This window comes from Aotus nancymaae, unplaced genomic scaffold (genome assembly GCF_030222135.1).
Source record: "Aotus nancymaae isolate 86718 unplaced genomic scaffold, 86718_ANA_hifiasm-v0.15.2.pri h1tg000088l, whole genome shotgun sequence".
Taxonomy (NCBI): domain Eukaryota; kingdom Metazoa; phylum Chordata; class Mammalia; order Primates; family Aotidae; genus Aotus; species Aotus nancymaae.
This window is the reverse complement of record NW_026988503.1, coordinates 18,172,312-18,185,747: the sequence shown is the minus strand read 5'-3', so window position 1 is coordinate 18,185,747 and position 13,436 is coordinate 18,172,312. Positions and strand designations below refer to the sequence as shown.

Below are 13,436 nucleotides of genomic sequence, written 5' to 3'. Positions count from 1 at the left end.
ATGTATGTTCATTACATCATCGTTCACAATAGCACAGACTTGGAACCAACCCAAATGCCCATCAAAGATAAACTGGATAAAGAAAATGTGGCACATACATATACACTATGGAATACTATGTAGGCATAAAAAAGAATGAGTTCATGTCCTTTGCAGGGACCTGAATGAAGCTGGAAACCATCATTCTCAGCAAACTGTCACAGGAACAGAAAACAAGAAACTGCATATTCTCACTCATGAGTGGAAGTTGAATAATGAGAACACATGGACACAGGGAGGGGAATATCACACACTGGGGCCTGTTGGGGGTTGGGGTGCTAGGAGAGGGATAGCATTAGGAGAAATACCTAATGCAGATCACAGGTTGATGGATGCGGCAAACCACCATGGCACATTTTTACCTATGTAACAAATCTGCACGTTCTGCACATGTATCCCAGAACTTAAAGTATAATTTAAAAATTACACAATATTTATTTGATAAAGATCTTGTAAAAAGAATACAGAAAGAACTTTACAACCCAGTAATAGGGAAACAACCACATTTAAAAATGAACAAATGATTTGAGTCCTCATTTCACCAAACAAGATACACAAATGGCTAACAAGTACATAAAAAGATGTTCAACATCATTACCAATTAGGGAAATGCAAACCAAAACTACAATGATATATCATCTTAGATGCGTTAGAAAGGGTATTAAAAAAAGACAATAATAAATGTTGGCAAGGATGTGAAAAAAATATGAGACTCTCATACATTACTGATGTGAATATAAAATAGTGTAGCCACTTTGAAAACAGTTTGGCATTTCTTAAAATGTTAAGGCTAGTCTTATCATATGACCAAGCAATTTCATTCCTAGGTATCCACCCAGGAGAAGTAAAAATATATGTCCACACATACACAAAAAAACTTGTATGCAATATTCATAGCAGCATTATTAATAAAAGCCAAAATGTGCAAACAACCAGAATGTCTATGAAATGGTGAATAAACAAAATGTGGTACACTCATGCAACGAAGATTATGCAACAATAAACTGGAATGGACTTCTGATATGTGAGTAACGTGGATAAGACGCAAAATCATTATGCTTTTTGAAAGAAGTCAGACACAAAAACCCATTGTATGTTTCCACTTACATAAAATATCCACAAAAATCAGATCTTTGGAGACAGAAACTAGATTAGTGGTGGCCCAGGGCTGGGGACGGAAATGAGGATTAACCATAAATGAGAATGGGGATCCTACTGGGGAAATAAAAAGTTCCCAAACTGGATTATGGTGATGATTACACAATTCAGTAAACTTACTAAAAATCATTAGATAAACTTAAAACAAGTGAATTTCAGAATATGTAATTACACAATTCAATAAAGTTAATTATTTCCACAAGTATTGTTGAGGAGACCTACTTCAACCAGAGATATGTGGTAGTTGCTGTCAAATTCTTAATGTCCACAGCAGAGAGATCAGGAGGGTGGTACCCTTCCAGGATAGAATCTGAGGACCAGGCCTATTCCCACTGAATATGCAGCCATTACAGTACTGTATCACTTAGTTTAATGGGGTTACATGTTTTTTTGAAGCACAACATTTCTGAAGCCTCATATGACATCTATATAAAGAAACTCCCCTAAACTAAACAGTTAGATCAATATGTGTGTAAAAGTCCCCCCATGGTCAAGAATGGATAATCAATATGCCACACCACATTTCTCTCAAGCAAGGAAATTGGAGTGGCATGAAAGAAATGAAGATTGTATTTGAGTGTTAAAGCTTGTCTGCCTCAGGTTATTTCGAAGATACTTCAAATATTTATTGAAACAAGGAAATATTTTTCTTCAAATAGTTTAAATTTGAGTAGAGATGTTTCTGGTAGCACCCTAAGCAACAATGGTGCCGTAAGGAAGTCCTTGATTTTAAGGACCCCAAGCTAATAAAAACTTTTGATAAGGTCCAAAATAAAACATGTGAAACAGTCCAGGAACATATCAAAATTAAATATTCCATGAACTTTCTTCATATAAATAAAACATTATATATATAGATTTATACAAATATAAATATATATATAATTATTCATTATCTTCACTGCAGCCACTCAGAACCTAGTTGTTATTGTTAATGTGAATAATGTGGAACTTAAAATACTGTATTATGTTACTCAGATGTAGGCCTGTCTTAGAAGACTGAGTTTCAAGAAAAGAAACTAGGTCACATTCATCTTTGTAGCCCTAGCATGTGACTAAAGATTTAGACATAATAAATAATATACATTTGGTAGATTATAACTAGAGTGATTTTGTTATACAGTCATTGATCACCTCTATTCTCTGCCATAATAAATTGATCAATAGTGTTCATCTCTTCATTCATTCATTTACTAATTCATTTAACAAAAATTTGCCAAGTACCTACTATGCACTGAATACAGTGTTAGGTGCTGGAGTGCCAGAGGCAAAAGGCTGTCCTTTGAGTTCTGGAGGACAAGGGCAAGTAAACACAGAAGTAAAATACTCTATGATAAGCAGAGATAATATTAAGTAAGGAGCCTAAAGGACTGGCTTCTAATCCAATTTACAATGTGACTGGGGCGGGATCCAAGCTGAGGGCTGGTGATGAGTTATGCAAACTGAGGAGGCTAGAGGAGACAGAGAGGAAAGGAGGTAACACTGTAAAGTGACTTACAGACTTGGAAAGAATGTGAGTTTTAAAATCAGCAAGACCAGGATTACATACTTACAGATCTACGATCTGGGCCAAGTTATTTATTTGCTCTATTTTGCTCACCTGCAAAAGTGTGCTAATCATACCTACTTCACTGTACTGTTGGCATGATCAGAGGTAACATAGCTGGTGTAAATTACACATAGCCTTACAGTAAACTACCCAAATTGTAACTATTGCTATTGCATTTCCAACATAAGTTATAGAGCTTCCAAATGACATGTGAATTTATTTAAATGTAGTTTTAAATATTTTATTTGAATTATTCTTAATAGCTATTGGCAAACTCTTTTCAACAATTTTTCTCATTTACAAACTTAAGTGGTTTCCTATTGTGTATAAAACTGAATTGAAATCTTTTTAAAAAAACAGCTGTATTGAATAATTTGCATATCATAAAATTCAATAATTTTAAGTATGCAGTTCAGTGGTTTTTAATACAGTCACTTTTTAAAAATCCATTCATCAGTTTGATGGACATTTGAGTTGTTTCCACTTTTCAGTTGTTATTCATAATCCTGATATGAACATTTGTGTACAAATCTTTATGTAGGTTACATGTTTTCACTAGATACTTAGGAATTCTACGTCAGATGGTAACATTTTGAGAAACTGTCAAGCTGTTTCTGAAAGTGGCTGAAACATTTTACATGTGCAGCCATCACCACTATCTAATGTTAAAACATTTTCATCACTGCCCCAAAAACTTTGTGCCCATTAGCAGTCACACTGAATTCTCCTGTCCCTCCTTCCCACCCACCCCTAGCCCTAGGAAGCCCTAATCTGCTTTCCATCTCTACAGTTTACCCATTCTGGACTTTCACATAAATGGAATCTGACACTACATGTTCATTTGTGTCTGGCTCCCTTCTATTAGCATGTTTTTGTAGTTCATTATGTAGCAGCATGCATCAACACTTTATTTCTTTTCACTGCTTAATAGTATTCATTGTATGGATGTATTATGTTTGGGTTATTTATTCATCAGTTGATGAGTATTTGAATGGCTTTTTTTTTTTTTTTTTTGAGACAGGGTCTCGCTCTGTGGCCCAGGCTGGAGTGCGGTGTTACAATCACAGCTCACTGCATCACTGCAGCCTCAACCTCTTGTGCTCAAACTATCTTCCCACTTTAGCCTCCCTAGTATCTGGAACTGCAGGCATGCACAACCATGCCTGGCTAATTTTTTTCCCCATATTTGTATAGAGACAGGGTTTCTCCATGCTGCCCAGGCTGGTCTCAAACAATCCAGTTCCTGGATCTCCCAAAATGTTAGAATTACAGGCGTGAGCCACCGCGCCAGCCTGTATGGTTTCGATTTTTGGCTCTACTGAAGAGTGCTACTACAAACATTTGTATACAATTCCCGTGTGGACATATGCTTTTACTCCCTTGAATAGATACCTAGGAGTGGAATTGAGATATCATATGGTAACTCTCTAAGTTTAGCATTTTGAGAAATACCAAACTCTTTTCCAAGTGGCTGCACTATTTTACACCACCACCAGCAATGAGTGAGGCTTCTAATTTCTCTCCATCCATGCCAACACATTATTGTCTGTTTTATTTTAATTTAAACATATTTCTAAGAAAAATTATTTCAATGATTAAAACAAAGCATTTCAATTGCACACATTTTGAAAGTATGTAGAATTAGATAAAAAGCAAAATTATTCATGATTTCACCAAAAGTATATCAGCTGTTAATATTCTAGGGCATATCTTGGTAATTTTTTCCTAAATAGCATGTTTTTAACCTAGTGTTGATAATACTGGATAGCTAACTTTTATCAAATATAAATTTAGCAAAGGGACTGAGATAAAGAAAAAATATACAGTGGCAAACTTTTACTTACCATTTTATGCCAGGAATTGGTTTAGTTACATTTTTTTGTTTAACCCTCAAAGCAGTGCTATGAGAAAGGTAATATTATTATTCTAGTCATCTTATAGCAGGAAGAACTGAGGTTTCGAGAAGTTAAGTAATTATTTGAGGTTAATATGGAAGCATATAATGAAGTCACACCTGAAACTCAGGTCTGGAGCACTTTAGGGTTTCTGCTATGAGCCACTAAACTCCTGAGGTTTATCAGATACAACTGGGCCTAAAGGTTAGGTGGGATTTCTTTAACAGTGGAGAACTTATTGGTTGGGAAGATAATTATGGTAAACATGAGACTTGGACTAGAGACAGGGAATCTTTATTGGTCAATAAAGAGACCACCCTGATTGGAGTTGAGGGAGGGTAATAAAGTTGCTTAGATCGAATTATATGTGGTCTTGAATATAGGATGAGGAGGTCAACTATTTACTAAAGGCAAGGGGAATTCAACAAATATCTTTGAGATGAAGAGGTGGCATGGGCTTTACCCCACAGTGATGTCACAAGATGGATCAAGGGAAAGAGGGATGAGATAAGGTGGGAGCGTTAGTACACTTTTGAATAGCTCAAGTGTGCAGTGATGAGGTGTGAGACCATGGGGGTGGCAGAGGATGGGAATAGATTTATGGAGCATGTTAAATGGGCATGTTAAGGGATGGAAGGAGCAGAAAGGAACTTCCCTCACTTCCACCCACACCATGGCCTGAAGCAAAGAGAAATTAAACATGGAAAATAAAATAAACGAAGTAAGTTGCTTCATCCTGCTAAATTCTTTACTGCAGAAAATGTATTCATTTTTCAAGATATTTCTGATAGGGTCAAGTATTTTTAATAGCATGTTTTAACCTAACCTGGGCATCTAATTCAGTGCTGTTCACACCAACACGGTCAATGAATGTCAATTATTAACCGTTTCCTTTATAAAGGGATGGAACCCTACCATTTGGAAGATGAAGCTAATTCACAATAATCTAAATGATATTAAACTCATGATACAACATGTGTATGATACACATGATATATCATGTGTATTCTTCCTAGAATCTAAGTCATCTGCTGGCTTACTTTAAGGCCAAAATAGAAAAAAAGAGATAAATGTTGCCAGATTTCCCAGGGGCTGGTACAATTATGTTCCTGATGTTATTGAAGTCATAATAGCTTTTTCTTAGGTTTTTAATCTTGGACAAGGGAGTAAATTAAAAAGAAAAAGGAAATTCATACTTCAGTATAAAGATTTTTAACGGGCCGGGCGCGGTGGCTCACGCCTGTAATCCCAGCACTTTGGGAGGCCGAGGAGGGTGGATCACGAGGTCAAGAAATCGAGACCATCCTGGTCAACATGGTGAAACCCCGTCTCTACTAAAAATACAAAAAATTAGCTGGGCATGGTGGCGCGTGCCTGTAATCCCAGCTACTCAGGAGGCTGAGGCAGGAGAATTGCCTGAACCCAGGAGGCGGAGGCTGCAGTGAGCCGAGATCGTGCCATTGCACTCCAGCCTGGGTAACAAGAGCGAAACTCCGTCTCAACAACAACAAAAAAAAAACTTTTCATATCAAACCCTTATTAAGCCCCATTATAATGTAGTTAGAAAATTGTGATGATGATAATAATAATAAGGCCATGGTAGTTATTGAGCACTTACTTTGTTAGTAGCAAACATTATTTTACTCAAGAACATTATTTTACTGAAACACAGATCAACAGGACCTAAGAAGTAGAAATTATTTTCTCTATTTTCATAGGAAACAAATCTTAAGCTCAACAGGTCTAATTAACTTCCCCATGGTCATTAGGTAGAAAGGTACATAGCCAAGATTCCCCCACATCTTACCCTAAGCATGTGCCCCTTCTCTACTGAGACTATGTTACATTTATGTAAGATGCTTCATCAACTGCTGTCACTGACTTGTACAATTTAAAATTACAGAATTTAGAAAACACTGTTATTCCTGTCTAATTGGTCATTCTAAACATATTCGTCTCCAAGTTGAAATCACTTTTCTGTCTATGAGAATGCTGATGGTCTTGTTGAAAGAACTGTTCAGATCTTTCTCATAAGAACACATTCTTTCTGCCATTTTTCCCATAGAGAGGATGTTTGACCACTGACATCGTCTTCTTTCCGTCTGGCTGGCCCTCCACCTTTCCTTCATCCTACACCCTATGTATGTCCTGCTCTCCACCCTTCGCCCATTTTGTTTCCTTAGTCTGTCTATAGCTCTCTTATCTACCTTTCCAAAGCCTCTTTGTCTGTCAATGTCCTATTCAAATGCCTGTCTGTTGCTTTTCCTAGTATTTCCCTAAAATTACTGAATACCTTCCTACTCTGTACATCCAAAGAATGCTACTCCCTCCACACACACACACACACACACACACACACACACATTGGTTTGTGTAAATACTGATTTTACTCACTAAATTATGAGCTCTGGGTGGGAAAGAACTGTAACTTATTTATTTACTCTGCCTTCACTATTATTGATCTTTATAACTACCACAATGCCTTAAACTGAATTGACAAGTTTTAAAAGGTCAACTTATTTATTAATATTAGCAATCATATTTTTGTTTTATATTTATTCACTTTGTTCCTTAAAGGATCCATCATGTAATTTTCTTGGACATTGTTCTAATTCATCTTAATTTTTGAATAAGGCATCTATGAAGACAACTGTCACTCTAGAACAGTCAAAAAACAGTTCATACTGGTTTTGTATGACAATAAATGGCAGGGTCTGCAGCCCAGATCACATTGGCAATATTTCCAGATTCACATTGCAAAACCATATCTACGTTTTGGGCTTAATCATAATCATATTTAAATCTCTTTAAGTACTACTTTCTTTCAAATGCTTCTTCCCAGATGTGCTGCATTATTAATGGATGGAATTAAATATAGGGGTTTTAAAATGAACTGGCTTCCAAATATATTAGACTTCATCTTCTCATTTTGACATTCTTTATTTCTTGATATTACTATTTTTCACAAGCACTTTGCCCCTATTTCTTTTTTTTTTTCCTTTTTTTTTTTTAATTTGAAAGACCAGGGGAAAGCGCGAACGCAGTCCCCCACTACCACAAATTATGCAGTCGAGTTTCCCACATTTGGGAAAATCGCAGGGGTCAGCACATCCGGAGTGCAATGGATAAGCCTCGCCCTGGGAAAACCACCTTCGTGATCATGGTATCTCCCCTGCCAGGTAAGTATGCCCCTATTTCTTTATCTTCTGTTGTGTTCACAGTATCCATCCAATTATTACACCTTACAATTGGCGCACCATTTATGATATTTCCAATGTCTTTAGTTAAGACCCTGTCTTAGTCTATTCAGGCTGCTAACGAAGTGTCATGAACTGGTGCCTTATAAACAACAGAAATGTATTTCTCACAGTTCTGGAGGCTGGGAAGTTTAAGATCAAGGTACAAGAGGATTCAATGTCTGATGAGGACCCGCTTTGGCCATCTTCTTGCTGTAATCTCACATGCTAAAAAGAATGATGAAATTATCTGGAGCCTTTTTCTTTTAATAGGAGTACTATTCTTATAAGGGCACAAACTGAGACCTAATCACCTCCCCACGTGAAGGCTAGGATTTCAACATGTGAATTTGGAGGAACACAAAGATTCAGATCATAGCAGACCCTGAAAAGTGACTTAACACTGATTTTTCTGTTGTTTCTGAATGACTCCTTCTAAATGAATAAACTGCTATTTATTATGATCACAGATTCCTCTCTATTCTTCTTTGTTTTTTCCTGAGCAGGGCTCCAATCACATTCCAAACCACTGTCATCATTCATTTCCCAGCCATTATGAATTAATTTTCTGGCCAATACACTCTATTGAATTATTTACTATAATTAGGTGTTTTCCCTTTGCATGTTGACAAACCTTAAGAGGGGAATTACTGGCAGCCCTGGAGACTGTATGTGTTCGTATGTGGAAATTGGAAGTGATGACAAGAAAGAAGACATGTGATCTGTTGGTAGATTAAAACTCAAAAACACAAACTTGCAAGGGCTTATTTGGTCTTTGCAATGATTTGTTCTGGTAACTATCTTAACAGGCTTGTTCAACAAAAGTTTCTGTAATGAATTCTAAAGAAAACAAAACTGTAAGGTACTTTCTCTAAACCACTATTTTCTAATATTCTTTATTATCATCAAGAGCTAATGCAAAGCAGAGGCAGAATTCCATACAGATGCTTATCTTTGTCCTTTAGAATTTATAATCTAGGGTGGATACTCTACAAAAGAATCCTTTGGAGCAACCATTGTTCTCCTCCTTTCTTCAACCAGACCCCTGTTCCTTCTTTTCCTATCAATCTTGAGTAAAACCTTGCACACTGAAAGGAAATAAATCCCATTATAACAACAAGCTGTCATACCTGAGTCATCTTTCCTAATTTATCTTCTTTAAAGTAAAACATATTGAGCAGAATACTTACATAATTCCATACAATTCACTTCAGTTTTAACAGTTATCTGAAAGGGATCTCTGACTTGGGAAGTTGATGAAGGAAGATGTTGAGAAGTTCTGAACCCCTTCTCTGTAATGTAAATGGCATAGAAACCAAATGACATATAGCTCACATATATTCTGGACTTGCTGTATGGTAGTCAGTCTGCTATGGATTTTGTATAACATCTTTATTTCTCACAACAGTCCTATAAAGTAGGTACTATTATTAGCTCCATCTAACACATGAGAAAACTAAGCCTTAAAGAAATCAAGGAACATATCCCAGGTTGTATGGGCAGTGCTACTGGCATAGTGGGTGAAGGCCAAAGATGCTGCTAAATATTTTACAGTGCATAAGGCAATCCTCGCAATCAAGAATTATTTGTCCAAATTATCAGTTGTGCCAAGGTTGAGAGATCTTATTCGACGCACCTAATTTTAGTGCCTTAGGATGGATGGAGACTTGTTACTGCAGCAGATTCACTAGCACATGTTCAGTCATTGACTAGAAAGCAGAGAATTCACATTCAGCCAGCATGCCCTATGCTTTCTTAGGATTACTCCAGTGTGCACTATAAAGTCCACTTCTTTCTTCTGGACGCTTAATACTAAATCTTGAGTTTGCTCAAGCTGTTGCTCAAAGTGCAAACATTAAAAGATAAAGCCTTTTTATCACTGATTCCTATGACAGGCTTCGCTTTCTTCTAGTCTGTTCAGCAAAATGCTACAGTGCTCTCTGTAACCTAAGTGTACTTCCCTGGGGTGTTTCTGATGGCTGGTTTCTACTTGTACAGTCTGTGCTGTTTGCTAATATAAAGAGTGGTGGGTAGCTGTAATGTCCCTTGAAGGAAATATTTTCCCCAGATTAGCATCTGAAGATAAAACTCCTCTTGTAGTTGGGCAATGCCATCCTGCTTGCTAAATAGAATCACCAAACACTCTTCAGACAGCAACAGCCCTAAAGCAATACTACTGAATCCTGTGCCAGTTTCACGTGGGCCAGCCTTATACAGCATGTTAGTCTGATACTTTCCCTGACACTCCTCATAATGGAACTATTCAAAGACAGAACAAATCAATATTGTTGCCCTGAAAAGTTATTTCTGAATAGCCTAGGAAAGACATGGGATGTGATCTAAAGTCAGTCTGTACCTTTTTCGTATTTAGCCTGCTGGAATGGAAACTCTCTGAAAGTAGGAACTGAAGTTTCTGAAGGTCATATTCAGAGTTAAATATGATGAAGCTTGAGGAGTGTTGAATATTAACAGTATTTCCATCAAAAAATTATCAGATATTCCTCTCTGATTACTTTTATAACAATTTGGGGCAGTTAGATAAAAACATATAAAAACAACTTGGAGGGAGTTCAGAATAAAACCATAAAACTGAGTAGTTGGAGGAAAGAGGGAATCGGTTATATGCTGGCTAAACAAGAATGAAAGAATGACCTATGATAAAAGAAAGGTGTATGTATCAGAGCAAATTGCTTAGCTGTTGATAGGTTGTTGAGTCAGACAGCTACTACCTCTGGAGCCATATATTTTGGGATTAACTGAGCAATTTTCCCCTCTCTCTGTATTTAAATTCCCTTGCCCCAATGCTAATTTAATTGTTCCACAAGGAGTCATCTATCATAGTTGGTAGGAGTCAAAGCATTACCCAAGACTTTGTGAGAATGTTTCTTTTCTAGTCTCCAAAAACTTGAGATCATTCAAAATCTGCTAAAAAATAAAATATGTCTAATAATAAAAGTTCTTCCATCCATAATACTAATCCTGTGACATCTTGAAGAAGGTGGGGCCATGTAACGTTGTAAAGAAAAGATATGATGTTGATAAGTAACTTGAAGAAAAAATAAGTAAAGTCAAATGTTTCTGGACTGGAAATCTATACAGAAGTCATAAGTATATCTCGAATATACTTATTCTCAAATATCTTGTCAAATATACTTACTTGAGAGATACTTATGAATTCTGACTTGTTTGCTGGGGATCTCCATCTGTGTGCTGATATGACCATATCTAAAATACTGTGGAATTTGGAACACTACATTCTAAGAAGAACATTGTCATCAGAGAAGGATAACCTGAATGAAAAGAGTTTAAAGATGCAAATGAAGAAGCTGTGGATGACTAACTAAAGATAATTTAAGTGGTGAAATAATAACCACCCTTAAATATCTGAAGAATAGCAAAACAAAATAGAATTTAGATTCTTTCTTGGTATCATGGAGTAAAGAACAAGGACCAATGGGTAAAAATTCCTCCAACACTTTCTAATTAATAGAAGAGAAAATGACTAATAACTTGGGCTATACATTAATGGAAGAGCTGCCTGTAGAGAGATGTAACAGTCACTTGAATAAGCAAACCAAGACTGAAGAATGATCTGTTAGATTCATAGATGAAATTCATTCATAAATAGGAGAGATGAGACTGAACTATTGATAATGTCTATTCTGACAATATGATCCTTTAACTGTGTTGAGTACACATATTTTCTAATGGGACTCAAATAAGTGATTGAAACATTTTCAGTTCTTGCCTAGACACATTTATCCACTTTCTACTTCTACTAATATGCATAAAAACCATTTGTATATGGAGGGGTACTAAGATAAACATAAATAATATTAATCAACTTCCATTGTTAAATTCTCGTTAAATATTTAAAAAAATTTTCCCACACCCTCATTTAATCCTTCTCTCTCTTCTATCTCTTTTAATTCAGTCCTCATCAACTCTCTCCCCAGGATGATTGCAATCGTTTCTTAATTGGTGTTGTTTTCCCCACACCCTCTGCCATTCATTCCATGTTCCCCAGTAATACCAATGTGACAGAGTCGGCCCAGTGAGCCCCCTCCTCCAGTTAAAACAGGCTGATGGCTCCTCTCTACACAAGAATAAAGGCTAACCTTTTACTCACAGGACTGGAGATCCTTGGCTCATGGACTGTGCCTCTCACACCTGCCTTATCCCCTGCTGTCCTTCCCCTGGAAATTTCCCTCCAGGAAGAATGACTCTACTGTAATCTCCAAAGGGGATGTGCCGTCCCACATTTTTAAGACCTTGTGCATGATGCTTCAACTGCTTTGAATATTCTTCCCCAATACATATTCACTTTGACCAACTTTACTTTTTAATCTTCAAATACAAATACTTGTATTTGTATTATTTAAAAAATAAGGTTTTTAAATAATATGTTTTACTTCCTCAACAATTTATACTCAGGTAGAACTACTTGAGAATAAAGTGAAAAAGAAATAAGAAATGACAGTCATTACATTGAATTATGTTCTATATAACCTATTCCACGATCAGTTCCCCTTGATTTTCTTGATTCTAGAATGTCAAGTCCAGTACTTCCATCACTGTGTTTTGAGCATTTTATTAAAATGTACTGTTCTCCATGGTAACTATCAGTTTTCCAAACATTTGAGAAATGTGAGGCTGGGTGCAGTGGCTCACACCTGTAATCTCAGCACTTTGGGAGCTCAAGGCAGGCGGATCAGCTGAGGTCAGGAGTTCAAGACCAGCCTGGGCAACACGGCGAAACCCTGTCTCTACTAAAAATACAAAAATTAGCTGGATATAGTAGTATGCACCTTCAATCCCAGCTACTCGGGAGGCTGAGGTTGGCAAATCAGTTGAACCCAGGAGGCAAATGTTCCACTGAGCCAAGAGTGCACCACTGCATTCCAGCCTGGGAGACAGAGCGAGACTCTATCTCAAAAAAGAAAAAGAAAAAGAGAAAGAAAGAAAGAAATACGGTAATATTGCATTCCTTCTTATGAAAAACAATTACCAACTTATAAATATTAATCTTATTTTCCTTTTGCCATGTACTATACCTCACCCAAGAGCCCTGATCAAATGCAGACTGTGCCTTCTGATGTCAGCCTAATAAAAACGCTCTGCTTCTAAAATACAAAAATAGACTACTTTGCATTTTAAATAGGCAGCACACAATTTTATTTACGTGTCCAGTTACATAACATTCATCATCCTCAATATATATTACGCATAGTTTAAGCACTCTTTAAATATAAATCTTTTCATACATGCATATTTAAAAACAGATTTGGCATCCTTCCTATAAGGCTACATGCAGGTGTGGTACTTTGGTGAACTACAATAAAAGAAATTCCATAAAGATGAATTTAGTCTGATAACTGGAATCCCCAATAGTACATCATAATAATCAAAACTTTAAATGCAATAATGTTTAGGAATTGAGCTGGCACCAGGGAGGCTAAGTTCTCAAGTCAATATTTGAAAATTGGAGCTGTTGTGTGAAATGAAGTGCTAAACTGGAGAGCTGCCAACAGCTGAAAGCCCACATACAGGAGCTGTGAT

At 36.6% G+C, this 13,436-nt stretch overlaps 1 non-coding gene across 1 annotated transcript; it reads right to left on the bottom strand.

The window, feature by feature from the left end:
• Positions 1 to 7,664: 7,664 nt before the first annotated feature.
• Positions 7,665 to 7,828, bottom strand: LOC135271624 (U1 spliceosomal RNA). Its single transcript, XR_010339750.1, has one exon. It is a non-coding gene; the product is annotated as a U1 spliceosomal RNA (small nuclear RNA).
• Positions 7,829 to 13,436: the final 5,608 nt, after the last annotated feature.